Source organism: Thamnophis sirtalis, unplaced genomic scaffold, assembly GCF_051295495.1.
Source record: "Thamnophis sirtalis isolate CommonGarterSnake01/CBP01778 unplaced genomic scaffold, rThaSir2_p1.2 scaffold_5, whole genome shotgun sequence".
Classification (NCBI taxonomy): Eukaryota; Metazoa; Chordata; class Lepidosauria; order Squamata; family Natricidae; genus Thamnophis; species Thamnophis sirtalis.
Genome location: NW_028261385.1, coordinates 4,527,336 through 4,554,323, shown reverse-complemented (window position 1 = coordinate 4,554,323; position 26,988 = coordinate 4,527,336). Strand labels below are relative to the sequence as shown.

The window sequence follows — 26,988 nt, the reverse complement described above, 5'->3', positions numbered from 1 at the left end:
GAGGGCCTTCTCTGTGGCTGCTCCGACCCTCTGGAACGAACTCCCCGTGGAGATTCGAACCCTCACCACCCTCCAGGCCTTCCGCAAAGCCCTTAAAACCTGGCTGTTCCGCTAAAGAGCTGTTGCCCCCGTCTCGAATTGGTATGACTGTCGTGTGTTTTAAATTATGCATTGTTATGTGTCGTTTTTTTAATTTTTTGTCTGTATCCCCCTTCCCTGGTTTGAGTTGTGAGCCGCCCTGAGTCCCCTTCGGGGGGAAAGGGCGGCATATAAATATAATAAACAAACAAAGAAAGAAACAAACAGAACGGTGTGGGAGTAAGAACGGATTTCCGGAGGAAAAAACTGCAGACTACAGGAACCATTTGCACCACTCAAGTGACCCTGAGGACACAGATTAACCTCCAAGCGGCCTCAATGACCCTCTAAAAGGATGCAAATGACCAGCTGTCTGCAAGGAATATAAATCCTTCCATTCCCCCCACTATTCTGCCAGAGCTGAAGAAGCTTCTTAGATGAGAAGCAAAACCGCTTCAAAAGAAAAAAAGAAGAAGAAAGTCCATTTGCCTCCTGGGGTGGGGGAAATAAAGCAGCTTTGGGACTTCTAACTCTATTATTCTATGTTCTGTGTGAATGTAGGAGAAGAAATGTACATCCCTGAATGCATAACGGGTGTAAAATTTCAGAGCAGTGACACAGAGTCACTTCCTTTGATAAGGATGTGCACAGTTGATGCTAAGAGAAGAAAGTGGAAGGGAAGAGAATGCAATTTAAGGTAGTTTTACTCTTTGTTTTTTTGCAAAGGGAGGCAAACTTCTAGTCCTGAGTAAAACAGACTTTTCAGCCTGCAGTCCTGAAGTTGCCATCCTGTCTTCACCAAACATGCCTGCTGCTCCCCTCCACGCGGGGCTGCCTGATCAATCTCCCAAGGAAGCAAAACAAGGACTATCGATCAATTCAGCCCTGCAGAAGCCCCTAGCACCATCTTCAGCAACCAATCGTCATCAGGAAAAAGGGCCGGTCGGCTCCCCCAATGAGCTGCAGTCCGGCTCTTCTGCTAGCCAATCAGGCTGCTGAGCAACAGAGGGCGGAAGATGCTCCTGACTCCAGGACTCTCATTGGCTACCCGGCCAGAGCCAATCAGGGAGTCCGCCTCTCATTCATTGGGACTGGAAGAGCTTGTTGCAAAGGTGAAGGTGGGGAAAAAAAAACAACAACTGGGAGGAAGATGTTGGGAAGGGAAGGGAAAGAGACAGACTGAAAGACACAAACAGACAAACAGACAGAGCAACGGCAGCTGCTTACTCAGGGAGACCCGAAAATATAATTCCGACCCTTATCGGTGCCGTGACACCAAAAAACAAGTCCATAGAGCAAAAGTCTTCCCACTGACATCAACAGTAAGGCAATTGTTGTTTGTTCTGTCTTGTCTGTTTGTCTGTTTGCAACCGACCAGCCCTAAGTCTTTCAAATTAGTTCGTTCTAATGATGCACGGGACTATTGCAACCAAATCTCCCATATATTTTGTTTTGCTCCCCAAGGGGATGGTGGGGGGGGGGGATAGAATTTTTTCCCACCGACCCAAAACTGCGAGGTGGTCTTTTCTGTCTGTTTATCTGTTTGTCTTTTTGTCTGTTTGCAATAAAGTCAGCTCTAAGTTTCTCAAATTGTTTAGTTCTAATGGTGCACAGGACTCTTGCAACCAAATATCCCCCCCCCATTTCTTTTTGCTCCCCAAAAGGGGGAAAAAGAGAATTCTTCCCACCGATATAAAACAGCAAGGTGATCTTTCTGTCTGTTTGTCTGTTTGCAATCAAGCAGTCCTGTTTTTCAAATTATTTAGCTCTAATGGTGCACAGGACTCTTGCAACCAAATCTCCCCCCATTTCTTTTTGCTCCCCAAAAGGGGGGAAAAGAGAATTCTTCCCACCAACATAAAACAGCAAGGTGATCTTTCTGTCCGTTTGTCTGTTTGCAATCAACCAGTCCTGTTTTTCAAATTATATAGTTCTAATGATGCACAGGACTCTTGCAACCAAATATTCCCTGTTTTTTTTTGCTCCCCAAAAGGAGGAAAAAAGAGAATTCTTCCCACTGACATAAACAAGGAAGACAATCTTTTCTGTCTGTTTGTCTGTTTGCAATCAACCAGCCCTAAGTCTTTCAAATTAGTTAGTTCTAATGATGCACAGGACTATTGCAACCAAATCTCCCATATTTTTTTTTGTTCCCCAAGGGGGTGGGGGGGGGAAGAGATTTTTTCCCACTGACACAAAACAGCAAGGTGGTCTTTTCTGTCTGTTTATCTGTTTTTTTGTCTGTTTGCAATCAAGTCAGCCCTAAGTTTTTCAAATTATTTAGTTCTAATGGTGCACAGGACTCTTGCAACCAAATATCCCCCCATTTTTTTTTGCTCCCCAAAAGGGAAAAAAGAGAATTGTTCCCACCGACATAAAACAGCAAGGTGATCTTTCTGTCTGTCCTAAGTTTTTCAAATTATTTAGCTCTAATGATGCATAGGACTCTTGCAACCAAATCTCCCCCTTTTTTTGTCCCCCCCCCAAAAAAATGAGTGGAAAAAAAATTCTTCCCACTGACATAAACAAGCAAGGCGCTCTGTTCTGTCTGTCTGTTGGCACCACCCCTCCTCCCTCTTTCAAAGTCTTTAATTCTTCTAACTCTACATGCTAATTCTGCGGCAAAATCTGCCTTCCTGTGCTCTCCTCCAAAATCACACCCCACCTTTCCCTCCGTCATTCTCCCCCTCCCACAATAAATAAATAAATATATGAGGCTCCTGTAGTTTTTTTTTTTTTTTAATATTTCCCCCCTCTCCTTCGAGTTCCGAATGGTTTTTGCTGGTATTTTTAGCCTGTCTTATAATTATTATTAGGTGGTTAAAAGGTGCTCTCTTCTTCTTCTTCTTCCATTTTGGATTTTGATATATTTATCTTACACCTATTGTCTCCTCACCTGATTTCCATAAAAAGTAGCCCCAGACGTAGAATTTTTCCATCGCATTGCAGTCTCCACTCAAATGCCAGCAGTGAGAAAGACTGCAGGACATGGGATGCAGGAGTAAGCAATGAAGCACATGGTCTGCAGACCTACAAAATCTTCCCAGACCGACATCTTGGCCCCCGAATAATCCCCACCACCACCAAACTGAGAATGATAAGAGGGGGAAAAGGAGAAATGCTTTGGAGATTGCTTTGAGTGAAGCAAATTACTTAGAATTGTCCTTCATTTTCTTGAGCAAGTACCCAAGGTCAACTAACTTTGCAAAACCACTTTCTTTCCCCAACGCTTCCTTATTTACACATCGATTAAGCACATAAAACTAATAACAAGAGTTGGAAGGGGCCTTGGAGGTCTTCTAGTCCAAACTCCTGCTGAAGCAGGAGACCTTATACCATGTCAGACAAATGGTTGTCCAATCTCTTCTTGAAAACCTCCAGTGATGGAGCACCCACAACTTCTGGAGCCAAGTTGTTCCACTGATTAATTGTTCTCGCTGTTGGGAAATTTCTCCTTAGTTTTAAGTTGCTTCTCTCCTTTGTTATTTTCCACCCATTGCTTCTTTGTCTTGCCTTCAGATGCGTAATAAGTTGACCCCCTCTTCCTTGTGGCAGCCCCTCAGACATTGGAAGACTGCTACAATGTCATCCCTAGTCCTACTTTTCATTAGTGTAGACGTACCAAGTTCCTGCAACTGTCCTTCGTATAACAGAATGGCAGGGTTAGAAGGGACCTTGGAGATCATCCAGCCCAACCCGCTGCTCAGACAGACAATCCTATACCATTTCAGACACATGGTTGTCCAATCTCTTCTTGAAAACCTCCAGTGATGGAGCACCCACAACTTCTGGAGCCAAGTTGTTCCACTGATTAATTGTTCTCGCTGTTGGGAAATTTCTCCTTAGTTTTAAGTTGCTTCTCTCCTTCGTTATTTTCCACCCATTGTTTCCTTGTCTTGCCTTCAGATGCGTAATAAGTTGACCCCCCTCTTCCTTGTGGCATCCCCTCACACATTGGAAGACTGCTCTCATGTCATCCCTAGTCCTACTTTTCATTAGTGTAGACGTACCAAGTTCCTGCAACTGTCCTTCGTATAACAGAATGGCAGGGTTAGAAGGGACCTTGGAGATCATCCAGCCCAACCCCCTGCTCAGACAGACAGTCCTATACCATTTCAGACACATGGTTGTCCAATCTCTTCTTGGAAACTTCCAGTGTTAGAGCAGCCACAACTTCTGGAGGCAAGTTGTTCCACTGATTAATTGTTCTAAGTGTCACAAAATTTCTCCTTAGTTCTAGGTTGGATCTTTTCTTGATGAGTTTTCCTCTAATGCTTCTTGTCCTGCCTTCACATGTTTTTGAAAATAAGTTGACTCCCTCTTCTTTGTGGGAGCCCCAGAAATATTGGAAGAGTGGTATCATGTCAACCCTAGTCAATTGATGGAATGATGCCAGTTTAACAACTGGTTGGGCGAGTGTGTGCTTTGCCTGCACATGCAGTGCTGAAAATGGAGCATTTAGAAGCTCAGCTGCTTTTACCTTCCAAGTCAGCAATGGTAAGTAGGACCCAGATTGTTGGGGGCAATATGCTGACTCTCTGTAAACCGCTTAGAGAGGGCTGAAAGCCCTATGAAGCGGTATATAAGTCTACTGCTATTGCTATTGCTATAAGTAAAACAGCAGGGGGGGGGAATCAGCTGTGCCGTGCAATTGGGATGAGCTAGAAAGCAGGAAAAAGGACAAGATAGGGCAGGGTTGGGTGGGCGGGGCCAGCTGATTCTGGATGCTACCAGTTTGCCCAAACCAACCCGAACCGGCTGAATACGACCTCTGCCCCTAGTCCTTCTTTTCATTAAACTTGACGTACCCAATTCCCGCAACTGTTCTTCATATGTTTTAGCCTCCAGTCCCCTAATCATCTTCGTTGCTCTTCTCTGCACCCTTTCTAGAGTCTCAAAAATGTTTTACATTGTGGTGACCAAAACTACATGCAGGATTCCAAGTGTGGCCTTACCAAGGCATTATAAAGTGGCATTAACCCTTCACGTGATCTTGATTCTGTCCCTCTGTTTATGCAGCCTAGAACTGTGTTGGCTTTTTGGGCAGCTGCTGCACACGGCTGGCTCAGTTCCCTAATCTTCTTGGTTGCTCTCCTCTGCAATCTTTTTAGAGTCTTAACATCTTTTTTATATCGTGGTGACCAAAACTAGATGCAGAATTCCAAGTGTGGCCTTACAAAATTTAGTTGTATCTATTTTGGACAATGACAATAAAGGCTATACGATACCAAGGCATTATAAAGTGGTGCTAACAATTAATTAATTGATTAACTAGCTAATCCTAGGAAGATGGTCCCAGCTATTTCCAAAATAGCCTGTCTCTACCTCTTAAAAGGGTGTTTCATGAAACCTGTCATGCCAGGTTTTTTTTAGGAAATTTAGGAAAGGTCACCAGGAATGGAGATGACTATTGCTGGAAGGAGAGCAGAGAAGATCAACAAAGATATTTAGGGGGCTGGAGGCTAAAATATAGGAAGAACAGTTAGAGGAATTGGGTGTGTCTCGCCGAATGAAAAGAAGGACCGGGGGAGGAATGATAGCAGTCTTCCAATATCTCGGGGGCTGCCACAAAGAAGAGGGAGTCAAGCTATTCTCCAAAGAATAGCTTTTTTCTATTCTCCAAAGCACTGTAGGCAGGGCAAGAAGCAATGGGTGGAAACTATTCAAGGGGAGAAGCAGCCTAGAACTAAGGAGACATTTTCTGACAGTGAGGACAATCAATCAGTGGGACGACTTGCTTCCAACACTGGAGGCTTTCAAAAACAGATTGGCCATCCATTTGTCTCGAATGGTAGACAATCTGCTGCTTGAGCAGGAGGTTGGACTCAGGGGTGGTATTCAGCTGGTTCGGACCAGTTCAAAGGGATCATCCTAGGAAGATGATCCCAGCTATTTCCAAAATAGCCTGTCTCTACCTCTTAAAAGGGTGTTTTATGAAACCTGTCATGCCGGGTTTTTTTAGGAAATTCCTCTTCCAGAATTCAGATCGGTTTCCATTCAAGCTGCACATTTAAGGTTCAGCTTTGATATGGCTGTGGTGGTTTTTGTGTGTGTGTCTGTGTGTGTGTTTGTGTGTGTGTGTTGAGCTTTGCAAAGGGTAAAATGCTGAAAGAGACCTCAATGGGTGTGCAGAAAACATGCAGTACAAAATAGGAGATGCAGCATGCTGGCCCCAGAACTGTGTAGATGAGGAAAACATTTTTGGGGTGGGGCAAGCTGATTATGAATGTTGTCCCGTATCTGCTAGAGGTTTGCATCTAGTCCGTTTTATTTGAATTTATTTTGAGAGTGGGGTTGGATGAAGAAAAGCAGTAGTGTTGGGGGTGGAATTTTCTCCCCGACTCTTTGCAAACGCCGTCCTTGTCTTTGGGGAGGAAATATAGCATCTGAATTGAGGTGAAATATGATGGAGGAATGCCACTTGAATTTGGCTTGCAAAAAAAAAAAAGGAAAGATATAATCCTGCCTCATCCTGTCCACTTAACCTAGTGAGGGCAGAATTGGATACTACAAAAACAACTCAACAGAGAGGGATTTCTCTCTTTGGCTGTGACTTTGCATGTTTCGCTATTGCAGATGTCTCTTCTAAGACCTTGGTTCAGGGGTGGTTATTCACTTACTTTCCCCACCAGTTCACAAATGTGAGTGCAAGTGCACAGGTGCTCAATATGCTCACCCACGCCCCATCCATGCATGCATTCAGCCTTCTGTGCATGTGCTTTGGCTTGAAAACGTGCCTAAATGGGATGGCATAGAGCCAGGGTGGGTGGGTGGACCCCCCTGTGATTTCCACTACTGGTTTGGGCAAACCAGTCCGAACTGGCTGAATACTATCTCTACCTTGGTTCTCTTTCCACGATTCATAGACAGTCATATATGGGGTCCCTGGTGCTCTCTGAGCTTGGTGGTTTCCTTGCAGACATTTCAAGAGCCAATTAGGGAACATCATCAAAGTTAGAGAGAAATGGGCTGTGTAGAGAGGAGGAGGAGGAGGAGGAGGAGGAGGAGGAGGAGGAGGAGGAGGAGGAGGAGAAGGAGGAGAAGGAGGAGAAGGAGGAGAAGGAGGAGGATGGCGTGATCCCTGGTGCTTTCTGAGCTTGGTGGTTTCCTTGCAGACATTTCAAGACCCAATTAGGGAACATCATCAAGGCTAGAGAGAAGTGGGCTGTGTAGAGAGGAGGAGGAGGAGAAGGAGGAGGAGGAGGAAGAGGAGGAGGAGGAAGAGGGACGGTGGGGTCCTTGGTGCTCTCTGAACGTGGTGGTTTCCTTGCAGACATTTCAAGACCCAATTAGGGAACATCATCAAGGCTAGAGAGAAGTTGGCTATGTAGAGAGGAGGAGGAGGAGGAGGAGGAGGAGGAGGAGGAGGAGGAGGAGGAGGAGGAGGAGGAGGAGGAGGAGGAGGAGGAAGAAGAGGAAGAGGAAGAGGAAGAGGAGGAGGACGGTGGGGTCCTTGGTGCTCTCTGAGCATGGTGGTTTCCTTGCAGACATTTCAAGACCCAATTAGGGAACATCATCAAGACTAGAGAGAAGTGGGCTGTGTAGAGAGGAGGAAGAGGAGGAGGAGGAGGAGGAGGAGAAGGAGGAGGAGGAGGAGGACGACGACGACGACGGTGGGGTCCTTGGTGCTCTCTGTGCTTGGTGGTTTCCTTGCAGGCATGTCAAGACCCAACTAGGCAATATCCTTAGTGCTAGGAGAGAAATGTTTCATTACCAGGTAATATTGTCAGTAGTCGAAGGGTTTGCTCTTTATATACAAGTGGCTTGCCCTCTTGCTCTTGGTTGGAGTGTTCCTTTTAGCACTGATGATGTGACCTAGTTGGGTCATGGAACATCTTCAAGAAAACCACCAAGCTCAGAGAGCACCAAGGACCCTACAGTCCTCCCCTCCTCTCTGCCACACAGCCTGCTACCTTCAAGCACTGATGTTACCGAGTTGGGTCATGAGTTGTCTGCAAGAAAACCACCAAGCTCAGAGAGCACCAAGGACCCCACAATTCAACCCTGAGCTGCCAAGATTCCCTTCTATCAGTATCGATTGTCTATTTTAGAGGCTGTCTCAAAGACAATGGGGACAACCTATTCTCCAAACCACTTGAGCGCAGGACAAAAATTAATGGGTGGAAGATCCAACCTACAACCGAGAAATTTCCTGACAGTGAGAACAATTGGGCTTTCCTCCGATTAGGTGCTCCATCACTGGAGGTCATCTAAGCAGAGATAGGAGAGCCATTGGGGCAGAAGGACACGGGGTCTCCTGCTGAAGCAGGGGGTTGGACTAGAGGACCTCCTAGGTCCCTTCCAACTCAAGTGTTCTACGTTCTTTTGGTAAAATCAAAGGGAAGAGTAAAGACACGGCCCTCCACCTCCAAAGTCCCAATGTGCTTGCCTCTAAATCAAATTGGGAAAAAAGTTTCCTTGTGTTGAAACATTGAAGCAGGAACATTTCAAAGGAGGGGGGGGGTTGTGCCTTACGTGCAGCTCATGGCCAGAACATCCAATCCTTGTGTGGCCAATCACACTCGGCCAATAAAGGATTCTATCTACACGTTTACCGAGAAGAAATGCTTTAAAGCACCACATTACGTAGAAGAAGAAGAGGGTGCTTCAGCTGAAGCTACAGGCAAAACAAGCCCACCGATTTAGCGTTCTGCCCTGCAGACCCAGATCAACCCTGAGTGATGAATATTCAATTTTCTATTGGTAAACACAGACATACAATTAAATGCAGGTGAAAACTCCCAACCATTGAGCCTCCTTCATAAACAAACAGTAACTCCCCAAATGCAAAAATAAAACCCCAACATTTGTAGACTAAGGTCACCAGGAATGGAGATGACTATTGCTGGAAGGAGAGCATAGAAGATCAACAAAGATATTTAGGGGGCTGGAGGCTAAAATATAGGAAGAACAGTTAGAGGAATTGGGTGTGTCTCGACGAATTAAAAGAAGGACCAGGGGAGAAATGATAGCAGTCTTCCAATATCTCGGGGGCTGCCACAAAGAAGAGGGAGTCAAGCTATTCTCCAAAGCACCAAAGGGCAGGACAAGAAGCAATGGGTGGAGGTGGCGCAGTGGTTAGGGTGCAGTACTGCAGGCCACTTTAGCTGACTGTGATCTGCAGTTCAGCAGTTCAAATCTCACCGGCTCAAGGTCGACTCAGCCTTCCATCCTTCCGAGGTGGGTGAAATGAGAACCCGGACTGTGGGGGCAAGTTGCTGACTCAATTTGCTAAAGTAAAAATTTGTAAACTGCTTAGAGAGGGCTGAAAGCCCTACGAAGCGGTATATAAGTCAAATAAATAAATAAATATTCAAGGGGAGAAGCAACCTAGAACTAAGGAGACATTTTCTGACAGTGAGGACCATCAATCAGTGGGACGACTTGCTTCCAACACTGGAGGCTTTCAAAAACAGATTGGCCATCCATTTGTCTCGAATGGTAGACAATCTGCTGCTTGAGCAGGAGGTTGGACTCAGGGGTGGTATTCAGCTGGTTCGGACCAGTTCAAAGGGATCATCCTAGGAAGATTATCCCAGCTATTTCCAAAATAGCCTGTCTCTACCTCTTAAAAGGGTGTTTTATGAAACCTGTCATGCCAGGGTTTTTTTAGGAAATTTCTCTTCCAGAAGTCAGATCGGTTTCGATTCAAGCTGCACATTTAAGGTTCAGCTTTGATATGGCTGTGGTGGTTTGTGTGTGTGTGTCTGTGTGTGTGTCTGTGTGTGTGTTTGTGTGTGTGTTTTGAGCTTTGCAAAGGGGTAAAATGCTGAAAGAGACCTCAATGGGTGTGGAGAAAACATTTATGCAGTACAAAAAAGGAGATGCAGCATAAGCTGGCCCCAGAACTGTGTAGATGAGGGGAAAAAAATTTTGGGTGGGGCAAGCTGATATTTGAATGTTGTCCCTTATCTGCTAGAGGTTTGCATCTAGTCCGTTTTATTTGAATTTATTTTGAGAGTGGGGTTGGATGAAGAAAAGCATTAGGGTTGGGGGTGGAATTTTCTCCCCGACTTTTTGAAAACGCCGTCCTTGTCTTTGGGGAGGAAATATAGCATCTGAATTGAGGTGAAATATGATGGAGGAATGCCACTTGAATTTGGCTTGCAAAAAAAAAGGAAAGATATAATCCTGCCGGTTCGAAGGAACCAATAGTGGCAACCTAAGGGCGCCCGCCCACCTTGGCACTATGTCATCGTATTTAGCCACGTTTTCTCAGCTGCATGCATACCTGCAAGCCACGTGCAGAAGGAAAGTGCATGCACAGAAGGCCAGGGACATTTTCAGTGCGCGGAGAACCGTTGGTAAAAGGATGTGAAACTCAACTCTGGTTGGACTAGAAGACCTCCAAGGTGCTTTCCAACTCTCTTATCCTGCTATCCTTTAATGCACTTTAATCAATTAACCAGTGGAACATATCTTGCCTCCAGAAGTTGTGGGTGCTTTAACACTGGAGGGTTTCAGGAAAAGACTGGACAGCCATTGGTCTCAAATGTTTTGAGCAGTGATGGCAAAGCTCTTTCTCCTTGGGTGCTGAAATCGCATGTGCGTGCATGACAGCAAGCTTGTGTGTGCCCACACTCATAATGCAATGTGCTCCACCCCCTGAGCATGTATGCATGACTCCCCACGCTCCCTCCACACATGCACATGATGCTCCTGCCCCCCCTTCACTGGTGCATGACCCCCCCCGTGTCCTGTTTTGGACCTAGCAGACCTCCCTGAAGCCTCCTGAAACCAAAACTGGGGCACAGGGGGGGCACATTTCAGACCACGTTCCCCCACCCCCTGCATGCATGTGCACCCCTCTGCACATGCACATGCGTCTCCCAAAAATCAGAGACCTGAAAATCAGCTGGCTGGCAGAAGGTGCATGCACGTGTGTGGTGGAACTGAGTTGGGTGATGGCTCGTGTGTCAGCAAAGAGGTCTCCGCGTGCCACCTGTGGCATACGTGCCATAGGTTCACCGTCACGGGTATAGACTCTCCTGATTGAGGTGGGTGAAATGAGGACCCAGACTGTGGGGGCGATATGCTGACTCTGTAAACCGCTTAGGGAGGGCTGAAAGCCCTATGAAGCGGTATATAAGTCTAACTGCTATTGCTATTGCTATTCCGTGCGCCTTCAGCATTGAGTCATGCCAGCCACATGACCACGGAGACGTCTTCGGACAGCGCTGGCTCTTCGGCTTTGAAATGGAGATAAGCACTGCCCCCTAGAGTCGCGAACGACTAGCACATATGTGAGAGGTGAACCTTTACCTTTACCTCAGAGAAAGTAAGTGAATACCATCTCTGCAGTACATTAAAAATAAAATAGCAGGGAAATAACAGATAATAACAAGATCTGGCAATGGCTGAGAGCAGGAAAATTGAAGGAAGAGGCAGAGGAGCTAACCCAGGCTTCCCAAGACCAAGCCTTAAGAACAAAGCAGGGGTGAAAGGCTATCAGTTTGGACTGGTTTGCCTGAAATGATAGTAAAAAAATGCTACTGGTTTGGGCACACCCACCAACTATCGTCCAGTCTCCAACCTCCCATTTTTTAGGGAAGGTTGTTGAGAAGGTGGTGGCCTTCCAACTCCGATGGACCTTGGATGAAGCAGATTATCTAGATCCCTTTCAGTCTGGTTTCAGGCCTGGTTATTGCACCGAAACCGCTTTGGTCGCAGTGACCAATGATCTCTGGCGGGCCAGGGATAGAGGACATTCCTCTATCCTGGTGCTTCTTGACCTCTTAGCAGTCTTCGATACCACCGACTATGGTATCCTTCTGCAACGGCTGGGAGAGGTGGGAGTGGGAGGCACCATTTTACAGTGGTTCTCCTCTTACCTCTCGGGCAGGTCGCAGTTGGTTGGTTGGAGGACAGAGGTCGACCCCTAGGCCCCTTAAATATGGGGTGCCGCAGGGCTCGGTCTTGTCCCCCCTCCTATTTAATAACTACATGAAGCCGCTGGGTGAGATCATTCGCCGGCACGGGATTAAATACCACCAATACGCGGATGATACCCAGCTGTATCTCTCCGCCCTGTGCCAACTCAATGTAGTGGTGGAAGTGATGTGCCAGTGCCTGGAAGCTGTCAGGGCCTGGATGGGAGTGAACAAGCTTGCACTCAATCCTGACAAGACCGAGTGGCTATGGATGTTGCCCCCCAAGTACACTCCATCTTTAAGCCTGGGGGGATGAAACTTTACACCCCTCAGAGAGGGTCCGCAACTTGGGTGTCCTCCTGGACCCGCAGCTGACGCTAGAACATCACTTGTCAGCTGTGACCAGGGGAGCTTTTGCCCAGGTTCACCTGGTGCACCAGTTGCGGCCCTACCTGGACTGGGAGGCACTTCAAATGGTCACTCACGCCCTCGTCACCTCAAGACTGGACTACTGTAACACGCTCTACATGGGGCTGCCCCTGAAAAGTGTTCGGAGACTACAACTGGTCCAGAATGCAGCCGCGCAAGCAATATTGGGTGTACCGAGATACACCCATATTACACCTATCCTCCGTGAGCTGCACTGGCTCCCTATTGGTCTCCGAACGCGCTTCAAGGTGCTGGTTATCACCTTTAAAGCCCTACATGGCCTAGGACCTGGATATCTACGAGACCATCTTCTGCCACATACCTCCCAGCGACCGATAAGATCACACAGGATGGGCCTTCTCCAGGTGCCGTCGACTAGACAATGTCGTCTGGCGGCTCCTCGCGGGAGGGCCTTCTCTGTAGCTGCCCCGGCCCTATGGAACGATCTACCCCCAGAGATCCGGACCCTCCCCACTCTCTCGGCCTTCCAAAAGGCTACTAAAACCTGGCTATTCCGGCAGGCCTGGGGCTGTTGACCTCATGAATGAGGTCCAGCCCCACCTAGATTGAGTGCATGACGTGCTTTTTTTAACCTGCGTTTCTTCTCTATTTTTAGTTTTTATTCTTTTAGAGATGTATTATGTAAGCCGCCCGGAGTCCTTCGGGATTGGGCGGCATATAAATTCATTAAATTTGAATTTATTCTCCAGGTGCCACGGGGGATTGAGCCTCTGGGAGACGGCTGTGGTACCTCGTTGGGGCCAATGTTGTTGAAGGCTAGTCCAAGATCCCTTAAGGGAAGGGAAGGAGGTCTGAACTGTATCCTGGCCAGAACGTGGTTTTGTGAAGACGTCTCAGGTGAGTATATGTAGCTGGTGTTGTACCTATCTCATTTGAAGATAGAAGAGGGGGCCTGATCACCTCCCTGGACTCGGGACGGCGTTCCTAATGAAGTCTGCATAGGTTGTGTGGGTGGTTAAACTAGCGCAGTTCCTGCAGGTGGCCATTGAGTTCTGGTTTCTGGGGCCTCAGGTTGCTGGTAATGTGTTAGGATAGGTGGTAAGGGCAGTGTGCCCCGCACGCTGTTGGAATGTATGTTGAAAGGCTGATTACTTTAATCATATTGAATCTAGGGTGTCATATCCTAGGGTGTCAAGAGGAGAGAGTGTGTCTCTGAGCTCAGTGCCCTCCATCTGTGTAGCCTTAACATGAAGTGGTTGACACTGAATGGGTAGGAGACCCAGGGAGACAAAGAGTGGACTCAGATATTGTTAGAATGAACAAACGGTCCCATTGGGTGGGGCCAGGAGGAGGGAAACCAAAAAGGTTACAAAAGGAACAGATGAAGTGGACCACAAACCTGGTCGAAGGGAGCAGTTGAGACAAAACTCAAATTGCCCCTAAGGGAACTTTTATTGCTAGAAGCTGAGGGGGAGCTACGTAAGGTGTGGATATGCTCCATTCTCAATGGCTGATTTATATATAATTGGAAAAATCAAATTCCTGCTTATAGAGAAAATCCAGATGAGATGCATGTCCTTTTTGCATCCATTTTTCTGAACTCACCAGTCTGCTTGAGCTGCCATACAAATTCTGATGGAAAAGAAGGCTGGTGAAGATAACCATGAATAAACCTTTGCAGAAGGATCATGAAAAAATAAAATCCAGATTGGACATGGTTACTGAAGGAACCAGATTGGGAACCTAGTCCATGCAGCTGAAAAACTACTGGACCTTAGTTTTGTTAGGATTCAACAAAAGTTGAGAATTTAGAGAAGGTCTATTAAATTCAACAGGAACAGGATGAAAATCCAGGGGAAATCCTAGAATGCATTTATCGAACCTTTAGGCAAAATACCACATTATATCCTGAGCTTGAAGAAAGTAAGAGAATGATCAATATGATCTTCATTGGTCACTCTGCAGATGGGTAAATAAATAAAATATAGAAGACAGAAAGGGCGGCCAGGAAAGGCATCTCTGAACTTGTGGAATAAGCATACAAAGCGTATATTAATTGGGCTCAAATTTCAGAGAAGAAAGACAGAAAGAGTGGGAGGCTAGGGGACTTGCCGGAAGAATTGTCGAGGAGGGGCCAAGTAGATAGAATCCACGCCCAGTCAGAGAAAGAGCTTTCCAGTTAGCAAAAAAAGAAACCAACGAAGGTCTGTGTGGCTTGAATAAATGGAAATTGCATGAAAGATCTTTGTGAAGATCCAAATCAGTTTCAGTATATAGATCAGTGGGGAGATGCGGTGGCAGAAAAGTCTGATGAATTGTTGCAATGTCAAGCTAAAATGGTGTGCCTTGGTGTGGCCAGACCAGGGGTGGGTCAAAACCGGGTAAGGAGCGCGGGCGGGCGAGTGGGCCCTTCGCCGTTCCCGGAAGTTACTTACTTCTGGGTTCGCCGACCAACCAGTTCACAGGGACCGCCGCGAACCGGTTGAAACCCACCCCTGGGCCAGACCAAAAGGAAAGAGCTTGAAGGCAGCGTCTGAAAGAAGTAAGGAAGTGAAGGTGTCTTGAGATCAGGGAATGTAAAGGGCAGAAAAAGGTTTTAGTGCAAGATGAGGAAGAACTCCTGAGGCTCCTCCATATGAGAGAGCCATATGAGAGAGCCGAGATGGCGCAGTGGTTAAATGCAGCACTGCAGGCTACTTCAGCTGACTGCAGTTCTGCAGTTCGGCTGTTCAAATCTCACCGGCTCAGGGTTGACTCAGCCTTCCATCCTTCCGAGGTGGGTAAAATGAGGACCCGGATTGTTATTGGGGGCAATATGCTGACTCTGTAAACCGCTTAGAGAGGGCTGAAAGCCCTATGAAGCGGTATATAAGTCTAACTGCTATTGCTATATGTGCCCGTGGGGGAAGTGGCTGCTGCAGTTGTGCCTGTATGGATGAAGCATGAGACAACAGGGTGTTCAGCTTTTGCACAATCCCAAGAAAAGAAAGTTACTCATAGCTAAGCAGTGGACCTATGCCAGGTTGCACAGTCAGCCAGATGTTCAGACTGGATTTGGCATTTTTGTCTACCTATCGAGAGCTTCCTAAGCATCTGGGAGAGGCAGATTGTTTCCTGTCCTGCCTTCTGGGGCTTTGGAGAATAGGTTGACCCCCCCCCCTCATTTTTGGGGCAGCCCCTCAAACATTGGAAAAGTGCTATCCTTGTCCTTTTTTTTTTTTCATTAGACTTGGCCCAAAGGTGCTTTTTCAGGAGGCAACTGAACTTCCTTGGGGTTTTTTTTTAATTTAAAAACATTTCTCCAAGAAGCTTCTTCTGCTCTGAATGGATGGTGAGGAATGGAAGGGTGAAGAAGCTTCTTGGATAAGAAGAGAAACGTCTTCAAAGAAAAGAACAAGAAAATCTAGTTGCCTCCTGAAAAAACCCACCTTGGGGACAACCATGTCCTGCAACCGTTCTTCATATGTCTTAGCCTCCAGTCCCCTAATCATCTTCTCTGCAGTCTTTCCAGAGTTTCAAAAACTATAGCTATCTATCTTTCTATCTTTCTATCTTTCTATCTTTCTATCTTTCTATCTTTCTATCTATCTATCTATCTATCTATCTATCTATCAATCAATCAATCTAGAGCTATCTATCTATCTATCTATCATCTATCTATCTATCCATCCATCCATCTCTCTATCTCTATCTCTATCTCTATCTCTCTAAATATCTATCTATCTCTATATCTATAGCTATCTATCTATCCATCTCTCTATATCTATCTATCTATCCATCCATCCATCCACTCATCCATCCATTTAGATCTATCTATCTATCTATCTATCTATCTATCTATCTATCTATCTATCTATCTATCATCTATCTATCCATCTCTCTCTCTATTTATCTATCTATCCATCTATCTGTCTTATCTATCCATCTCTCTCTATCTCTCTATCTCTCTATCTCTCTATCTCTCTATCTACCTACCTACCTACCTACCTACCCACCCACCCACCCACCCACCCACCCATCTCTCTCTCTCTCTCGATCTATCTATCTATCTATCTATCTATCTATCTATCTATCTATCTATCTATCCATCCATCTCTCTATATCTATCTAAATCTCTCTCTCTCTCTCTCTCTTTCTCTCTTTCTATCTATCTATCTATCTATCTATCTATCTATCTATCTATCTATCTGTATGTATGTATGTGTGTGTATATATATATCACATAATAATGTACAGTCTGTTAAGTACACATTCACAGACTGTGATATAACTGAGCTAAGTATCTGTTTCTCTTGTTGCTGGCTGTTGGTTTGATTCTTAATTGCAGAAGTTTGTTTTTCTAACTGCATGATAATACAATGTTTTTTTTAAAAAAATCTCTTTTACATTAGCATCTTTTTTCTTTGCAACGTAGGAAAAAAACAATTTCCCTTTTCTTCTATCTGTGAAAGAACTGTGTATGCAAGCATGCGCCTATCTATTCCATCTTCGATGCGAGGTAAGTGACTAAATTAACGTGGACTAGTAAAAGGTAAAGGTAAAGTTTCTCCTCACATGTATGTGCTAATTGTTCCTGACTCTAGGGGGCGGTGCTCATCTCCGTTTCAAAGCTGAAGAGCCAGCGCTGTCCGAAGACGTCTCCGTGGTCATGTGGCCGGCATGACTCAACGCCGAAGGCGCACGGAACACTGTTACCTTCCCACCAAAGGTGGTTCCTGTTTTTCTACTTGCATTTTTTACCTGCTTTCGAACTGCTAGGTTGGCAGCAGCTGGGACAAGTAATGGGAGCTCACTCCATTATGCAGCACTAGGGATTTGAACTGCCTACCTTTCTGGTTGTCAAGCTCAGAGTCCTAGAAAGAAAACCTGAATATTTGGCTACATTCCTGCAGCTGAGAAGTTGCCAAATGTCATGGATGTAGTTTGATAGGACACCAAAACATATTGAACATATTCCTCTTGCAAAATTTTGTCATTTCCTTTAAAACAACAACAACTATAAGTAATATATTTAGTGGCCATTCAAAATTACATGACTGAAAAAAAGGAACTTATAACCGGTTTTCACACTTATGACCATTGCATCATCCCCACCATCACATGCTTGCCAACTGACTCATACTTATGATGCTCCCAGTGTCCTGGGATCCCCTTTTGTAGATTCCTGACAAGCAAAATCAAGGGAGAAGCCAGATTTATTTAACAGCCATGTTACTCATTTAGCAAGTGAAGGGATCCACTTAACAAGAATGGGAAGAAAGATTGTCCCATGGGGCAAAACTCGCTTTACATCAGTCTCGCTTAGCAACAGAAATGTTGAGCTCAATGGCGGCCATAGGTCAAGGATTATCTGCCTCCTGGACTGAAAATACCTTCAAAACAAGCGGTAGAATCCTGAAAAGATGAACAAGGTAAAATCTATCAAGAATAGGGCTGTAAGGGATTTTGGAGGTCTTCTAGTCCAACCCCTTGCTCAAGCAGGAGACCCTGGACCATTTCAATTTATGTTCCTCAAACCAAAAACCCTCATCCCCTTTCAAAAGGGACCTAGAACATTAAATAATAATAATAATAATAATAATAAGATACACAGCTGGCATAGTTAACTGGACACAAGCTGATTTGGACCTTTTGGACCGAAAAACCAGGAAACTAATGACAATGCACTACAGTTTACATCCACGTGGTGATACTGATAGACTATATCTGCCCCGAAAATCAGGTGGCAGAGGATTATTACAAGTGAAGCAAACAGTTGAAGAAGAAAAACATGCACTGGCTGATTATTTAAAAGACACCCAAGAACATCTATTAATCGAAGTAAAGAACAAAAATCTACTGAAGGCCCAACAGACAAAACAAGAATACAGAAAAGATGTGATAAAATCAAGAATGGAGAGTTGGCAGAACAAAGCACTGCATGGTCAATTTCTGGAAAAAATAAAAGATAAAGTGGACAGGGAACAAACTTGGTTATGGTTAAAAACAGGTACATTAAAGAAAGAAACAGAGTCACTAATCCTGGCTGCGCAAGAACAAGCTATCCGCACAAATGCCATTAAGGCCAAAATCGAAAAATCCTCTGATGATGCCAAATGCAGACTTTGCAAAGAAGCTGACGAAACTGTTGATCACATACTCAGCTGCTGTAAAAAAATCACGCAGACTGATTATAAATTGCGGCACAATTCAGTAGCACAAATGATCCATTGGAATTTGTGCAAAAATTATAATATTAAAACAGCAACAAACTGGTGGGAACATCAGCCTGAAAGAGTCACAGAAAATCAGATGGTCAAGATCTTGTGGGATTTCCGTATACAAACGGACAAAATACTGGCGCATAATACACCAGACATCACACTGGTTGAGAAAAATAGGGTCACAATCATAGACATCGCAATACCAGGTGATAGCAGGGTCGCCGAGAAGGAACATGAAAAAATCGCAAGATACCAGGACTTAAAAATCGAAATTCAACGACTATGGCACAAACCAGCAGTGGTAATTCCAGTGGTAATTGGCACACTGGGTGCTATTCCAAAAGCACTGGAATTACATTTAAAACAGTTAAAAATTGACAAAATCACCATCAGTCAAATGCAAAAAGCCGCACTGCTTGGATCTGCACGCATATTACGAAAATACGTTACGACGTCCTAGGCCCCTGGGTGGGGCCCGACTAGTAACCAATGCCAAATCCGGCGAAACAACTGGCCGCTGTGATACAATTGTATAATAATAATAATAATAATAATAATAATAATAATAATAATAATAACAACAACAGCAACAACAACAACAACAACCCCTCCAAGGAGTTTTACCTTGTCGTGGTGGAGGGGATTGCGCGCTCTAATGATCCTAAGGGATATACTGAACAGGTACAACCATATCAGACAGGTCTTAGATGAAGGGCCAGACAAAATTTGCTCCACAACCCATTCAAATATGGTGAATACGAAAAAAATGAAATTTATGCCAGCTGAACCGTCGCCTGGATTAATAAGGGTTCCGTTGGATGCTATGGCTCCTGGGCATTCTGCGCAAAATGAGCTACAGGGCTCAGCTCCCTCTGCTAAGCAACCAAGGCATGGATCTGACAAGCTACTGGAAGAAAAAGCGAAAAAGTGAAAAATCTGGACTAGGGAAGAAAACATTTCTATTATGAAAGTTAACTATCAGTCTGAGCCAGCAAAACATGGATTTCAAAAACAAATGTATCAGATTTGGAAGGTGAACCACATGGACTGTGATATCAGTGAACAAAGGCTAATGGACCAACGACATGTAATTCTAAGCCACAAATTTTTAACTACATCAGAATTAATAGGAATCGAAGAGAAAGCAACTAATGGTCTGAGTATACCAACAAAGAAGAGTAACATCAAGAATGATTTGCAGACTCAAAAGCAAAATGAGGAAGAAAGGGAGGAAGAGGATGCTGAAATGGATGAAGATAAAGAACAAGGAAGGACTGAAGAACAAACACCAACAGATATTGCTCAATTAGCTGAGAAAATAAAGCATCAAATGGAAGATGCTGAAAGAAAACGTTTGCCAAAGCTGAACCAAGTGAACCTTAAAGAATTGAGAAAGGCACTAAAAAAGATCAATGAGGCTGTGCAAACCATTCAAAACACTACATTAGCTGAAACAAACCTTCTGATGTATGCAGCAGCCTTTATAACCACCAAAGAATTGGGTTTGAAAATACAAAAGAACCAAAGAGGCAAGAAGAGGAAGCCTAAATGGAAAATTCGGTTGGAATTGAAGATCAAAAAATTTCGTGGAAACTTGAGCAACTTGAAGAACCTAAGACAAGGTCAGCTGAAGAACAAGCAGGTCAAAAGCAGCCTGGAAGCAAGATACGATTTGGAGAATAAAGAGATTGCAATAGTAATTGAAGAGCTGAAGCAGAGGGTTGTTGCAGTTGCTGAAAAGATTAAAAGATATGAAAACCGAGTAACTCAATTCAAGGAAAACTCACAGTTCAGAGCAAATCAGCACCAGTTTTATAAGAGCTTAGAAAGTGGAGATGACGTAACAACAAATGAAAAGCCTGATAAAGAGAAAGTGTTGTAATATAGTTCCTTGTGTAGGTGTGTGGCTAGTTCATACTAGGGCATGCAGAGCCACGCTGAATCACACAGGAGAAAACAAACTCCTAAAACGCCATAACATCTTGATAGTGCATAACATAACATTCTGATATATGCCCTACCATTGACGTCCAGGATTTAACCATATATAGACTGAGCAGTAGATTAGAAATTGTACTTTTACAGGCTGTTTTTAATCACGTGCTATTGCTCCTCCTGCCTTTGTCCTATCTCAATAAAAGGGGCTCTCAGACCCCCAATCTGGGTCGCTCCATCTCGAGAAAGATCGTGTCCTGTCTTTTCTCCACATTGGCCTCATGGACGAACCACGGGAACTAATTTCAAGTAACTCAATTCAAGGAAAACTCACAGTTCAGAGCAAATCAGCGCCAGTTTTATAAGAGCTTAGAAAGTGGAGATGGAGTAACAACAAATGAAAAGCCTGATAAAGAGAAAGCTCTGAAATTCTGGAAGAATTTGTGAGAAAACAACAAGAAGCACAACAGAAATGCAAAATAGATGAAACCGATTTAGGATTCTATTAAAGTGCATAAAATGGAAGATGTGAAAATAACAAAAGAAATGTTGCAAAGACAGTCAAGAGAAGTGAAGAACTGGAGTGCACCTGGACCAGATGAGTTACATGGCTTCTGGTTAAAGGCACTTACAAGTGTGCACAAAAGATTGCCAGCCCAAATGAACCAGATCTTAAAAACACCTGAAAATGATAAATGGATGACAACTGGAAGGATATTTTTGATCCAAAAAGATAAAGGAAAAGGAAAGGATCCTAGAAACTATAGGCCAATCACCTGTTTGCCAACAACATACAAGCTCCTTACTGGTATCATTGCAAACCAAATTTATGGATACTTGGAAAGAAATAACTTGCTTCCTGTAGAACAGAAAGGATGCTGCAAAAATTCAAGAGGAACAAAGGACCAACGGCTGATTGACAAACTAATCCTAAAGAATTCAAAGAAAAGATGAACCAACCTGTTCATGGCTTGGAAAGACTATAAGAAAGCATTTGATTCAGTTCCCCGTAGCTGGATCAAGAAATACCTGAAAATCTTTGGCATCAGCAGCAACATACAAAAATTCACGGAAACTTAAACGAACCTCTGGAAAATGAAGCTTATAGCTAACGAAGTGGGGTGAAGTTGAAATTAAACGAGGCATTTTCCAGGGTGATTCCCTTTCACCCCTACTTTTTATACTCTCAGTGCTACCACTGACAATCATTTCGAAGAAGATGAACTATGTATATGAACTTGCAAAGAGAGGACTGAAAATTTCGCACTTGATATACATGGATGATTTGAAGCTGTTTGGTAAAACGAAAGCTGAACTGAATTTATTAATTGAAAGCACAAAAGAATTTAGCCAAGACATTGGTATGCAGTTTGGAATTGACAAATGTGCAGCAATGGCAACCAAAGCAGGCAAGATCATAGAAGATGATGGAATAGAACTTGAGAAGGAAGAAATGAAAAAGGCAGTAAAACCAGAAGAAGGCTACAAGTACTTGGGGATTTTAGAGGCCTCTGACTTAATGCATAATAAAGTCAAGGAATTAACTTCAGCCAAGTACATTCGACGAATTCGCAAGATATTAAAGTCCAAATTGAGTGGAGGAAACATCATAAAAGCCATAAATACCTGGGCTACACCTGTGATTTGATACTCTGCAGGAATAATTGACTGGATCTAGATGGAGTTGGACAATTTGGACAGAAAAACAAGGAAGCTTATGATAATGAATCATGCTTTGCACCCTAAAAGTGATGTTGACTGATTATATCTACCAAGAGCAGAGGGTGTTCGAGGACTCCTACAAGTAAAACAGACTGTGGAAGAAGAAAAACACAGCTTGAATGATAACATCCAGAAAAGTGAAGAACCAATGATTAAGGAAGTAAATAAAGGAGGCCTTTTAAAGACAACTAAGTCAAAAGCTGAATATAAGAAAGAAGTAATTGAGAAGTGAGCTGAAAATTGGAAAAACAAAGCTATGCATAGCCAATACTTGAAAAGTATTGAAGGCAAAGCTGACCAAAAGCTAACTTGGAACTGGTTAAGATCAGGAGCACTGAAAAAAGAAACAGAAGGTTTTATTTTGGCAGCTCAAGAACAAGCCTTAGCCACAAACTACATGAAGGCAAAAATTCCACCAACAGCAAATGTTGCCTCTGTAATGAGAAAGACGAGACAGTCGACCACTTGATCAGTGGGTGCAGCAAAATTTCACAAACTGACTACCTACAACACCATGAACGTGTTGCTAAAATCATTCACTGGAAATTGTGCCAAAAGTTTGGATTTGAGTACACTGGGAACATCAGGTTCAGAAGGTTTTTGAGAATGAGAAAGTCAAGATCTTGTGGGACTTCAGAATTCAGACTGACGGGCGCTTGGCCCACAACACACCTGACATAACAATAGTTGAAAAGAAAAAAAAGTATGGTTCATTGACATTGCAATACATGGAGATGCACGAATTGAAGATAAACTGCAAGAAAAAATCACAAAGTATTGGGACTTGCAAATTGAAGTTGAGCGACTGTGGAAAAAGAAATCATGTGTTGTCCCGATTGTAATTGGAGCCCTTGGAGCAATACCTAAAGGGCTACCTCGCTATTTGGAAATTCTAAATTTATCCGACTTGAACATTCTGATTCTACAAAAAAACTGCCCTACTTGGAACAGCTTATATCCTCCGACGTTACCTTAACAGTTCCTAGGTCCTTGGTTAGGACTTGAGCTGTTGAGCTACCAACCAGCCCCAAAGGCTGTGAATCTCACCAAAGATTAACCACATAATAATAATTTTTCACCTGTGGCCTCTTTGCTTTTCAAAATATTATTCATACTTGGGACACTATGAATTTTTGTATCCATGGGATGTTGTATTTTGGAAGCTAACCATTGCACCAATGACCCCTTTCTTGAACCCATCTCTCCAATTTATTGCCAGCAATACAGCCGTCTAAAGAACCCACACAATCAGGAGGTTGTGAATTCAATCCTAGGTAGAGGTAGGGTCTCCTGCTTGGGCAGGGGGTTGGACTAGATGACCTGCAAGGTCCCTTCCAACCCTGTTAATCCATTAATAGTACATGGAATTCAACTTCCTGATAACCACTGTAGAACAAAGCTAATTTCAACAGCACAGAGAGGTTAAAAATGCAATCTGGACAATGGGTGCTTGATAGATTATATAGGAACTTTTCCTGTCCCAATGAATGGGGGAGTTTTTATCTCTTTCTTTTTTGCAAAAATTGTCCGAAAATGAGACCATCTATGAAGAGTCTCATCCATCCAGACCATGGTTATCCCAAAGGTGCTTTTTTGCCCCCAAAAAAGCAACTAGGCTTGGGTGTTTTATTTTTCCCTTGAAGGCCTTTCACTTCTCATCTAAGAAGCTTCTTCTATTCTGGATGAAGAACCTCCTTTCTTCCAGAACGGATGAAGCTTCTCAGATGAGAAGCGAAAGGTCTTCCAGGAGGGAAAAAAACACAGCGAAAGTCCAGTTGCCTTTTTAAAAAGCACCTTTGACACAAAAGGAATCTTTTTATTTTTCATTGAATGGGGCCCTAGCTTTGCCTATTTTTTTTTAGTTCCCATAACTTTCCTATTAGGTTGGCCTGGCATACAGATTAACCCACACTGTCTCACTGGAGTTTTGCAGAGTCACCCCAATACACAAACACACACACACACAAACAACACAGACACACTTTTCACGTATTGCTCCCACTTTCCTGGCCAGTTTGACTGCAAGAGCCACGCCGTATGTGACATCCAAGCCACGATTCAGAGAACCAGGAGAGAGGCGAATATTTCTCTTTGACGATGCTGCCCCTTCTGTTTAAAATAATCCAGGTAATGTAGTTCTAATGCCTTGTTCCAAACCTTCTTTATCAAATCCTCACTGCTGCTTGTGGCTCGGGAATCCGCACACAAGCGCACTCATGCACACACACACACGTGTGTGTACACACATATAACAAGATATTATTTTTCTACAGAAGATGAGAGAGGAAACCGAGCTGCGCCAATGATGTTTAAAATAAAACAGCATCTCGGTTGTCTAACAAGAGATATTATTTCCCTTGTTTACTTTTTTCTTTAAAAGCCGGACAACCCTTTTTCTCTCTCTACTGCAGGAAAGTGCCTTTAATCAGCATCCAAAAGACCCAGAAGCCATTCAGATAAAGTAACCGGCTTTATATTCATTCATTCGCAGGTGATACTTTTTCAGCAACTCATCTATGGGCTGGAAGGAAAATCCGCCAAAGTGATACGGTGAAAGGAAAAAGGAAAAGTAATTTAAAAACAAGCAGCAATCAACCTTTCTAAAAAATAAATAAAAATAAAAGTCATGCCTCCTTCCTTGTTAACACGGTAAGTTTCAATAGTGCCATTTCTGTTCTTTTCTGCACCCCCCCCAACATACCTGCCTTTTCCCAATCTGTAGTAAAAAAAAGCTTATGCCACCAGATGTTTCTGTAAGATTTCATTTCAAGCTTAAGAAAAATTGCTTTGAGCTACACGGTGGTTACAATAAAATGAAATAAAAATAAAAATCCGATACCGGCTTTTTCGCTCTCTTTCTTCTTAAAAGAAAGACAATATTTGTTTCTTGTTTTCAAACAACACCACTGAAGATAATGGGAGGAAGGTAATGCAAAAGCTACTTATTCGATTACGCCGTGACTTAATTAACCATCATACATTGTCCCTACAATAGGTGTAATAAGAAACCTACTGTCCTACGCATAGAAGGGAAGTGAAAATGTTTGCTCTTTTAGCCGCCCAAGACCTTGAACTAGGATCTACGCATCCAAGAGAGAAGATGTCAGCCAGCCCATCTTGCAATCGTAATGACAACGCTGATTAGTCTGATGATCATATGAAATAATATCCTACCAAAACAATGTGAAACAAGGCATTGCCGGATCAGTTCTCAGTAGCTAGAAGCCAGATTTGGGAGGGGGAGGAAGGAAGACCGACCAAATGAATTCAAGGAACAATTATTCACTATATTAAAAAAAAAATTAAAAAATGAAGGGTTGAAATAACTTCTCCCCAAAATCGTGTCAATCTGTTATTCTACAGGATAGATACAGATCAAACTGGGGGAGAAAAAGACAGGTTTTAAAATCTTTCTGGTGCACAATCAAAGGATATATTTATTAAATATAGATATATTTATACACAGACACATACGCGCACATACATAGAAAACGTACAGAAAGAGCGAAGAGACGGAAGAGAAAGGCAAAGAGGAAAACAAACAACTACAACTGTCACAACAAGAAAACACCTTTGATTTCCAGGTTTCCTCCATATCTGTAGTTCTTTTATTAGAAATGTTTTTAGGAGAGAGACAGAGAGAGAGACAGCTGGAGCAGAAAGGGGGAAAAAACCCCAAAAGAGATGGATGTTTATTACGTTCAATAAAAAGCACCAACCCGCCTCCCTTTGTTGTCTACTTTTTTCCTTCCTTCCTTCCTTCCTTCCTTCCTTCCTTCCTTCCTTCCTTCCTTCCTTCCTTCCTTCCTTCCTTCCTTTTTCTCTCTCTGCCTGGCCTTTGGAAACAAAAGGCTTTTTCCCTCCCAGCCGTCTCTGGAAGGGAAAGTCGAGCTGGTTGGGTCCCCCCCCCTTTTTTTTACGGGAGGAGAGGAAGGTGGGTGGAAATTGGGGGAAAAATTAAAATAAAATGCGGAGGGGAGGGCAGAAAACCTTGAATGCCTCGTAGAAGGAAAAGAAAAACAAAGCGAAACAAACAGGGGCGCCGCTCGGCAAAAAAATAAATACATAACCATCATCATTAAAAAAAAAAAGGCGGAAGAGAGGAGAGAGAGGGAGGTTAAAATAGAGAGAGAGAGAAAGAGAGAGAGAGAGAGAGAGAGAATAAAAGCAATAATAAGCCACTCGGCTGGTGCCAGCGGCAGCCGCTCCCCCCGCCTGCCTGCCTGCTCGCCCGTTCTTGCCTCGGTCCGTCCATCCCCCCCTTCCACCCAACCGCCCCCCCCCCGCCCGCACCGCTCAGCTCCCACAATAGCTATCGACTCCAAAAAGCCATGCGCCTCCCGCTATTTATAGCTAGCGCGAGGACTGGAATCTACCACCGGCCAAGTAGACGGGGGTGGGGGTGGGGAGAAAGGGTGGCTGGGTGGGGGGGGAGCGGATGGGGGAGGAGGGGAAGGGGTAGCCTGGATGGAAGATGAACCAGAGGGAAGCGCCCCCCCCACTCCCTCCCTTCCTCTCTCCCTCCCGCGCGCGGCCCCCTCCCCCCTCTGCCTCCACTCCTCCTTTCCCCTCCCTCTCTCCTTCCCTCCCACCCACCCACCCACCCCCCTTCCATCCAACCCCCTCGGCTTTCTGGCACTTTGAACCGATCCAGCCTGTTTAAACGGAAAGGACAGCGATCCAAGCTGTTCAATGTACGAAAAAAAGAAGGAAAAAAAAAAGAAAGGGGGAAAAAATCAGTTCAGGCATCGCCAGCGAGCGAAAGAACGAACGGGAGAGAGAGAGAGAGA

At 44.1% G+C, this 26,988-nt stretch overlaps 1 long non-coding RNA gene across 1 annotated transcript; it reads left to right on the top strand.

Moving 5' to 3' along the window:
* The first annotated feature begins 1,294 nt into the window (after positions 1-1,294).
* Positions 1,295-17,030, top strand: LOC148045266 (uncharacterized). The gene is made up of 4 exons (XR_015696820.1): positions 1,295-1,400; positions 13,088-13,235; positions 16,753-16,836; positions 16,922-17,030. It is a non-coding gene; the product is annotated as an uncharacterized LOC148045266 (long non-coding RNA).
* The last annotated feature ends 9,958 nt before the right edge of the window (positions 17,031-26,988 follow it).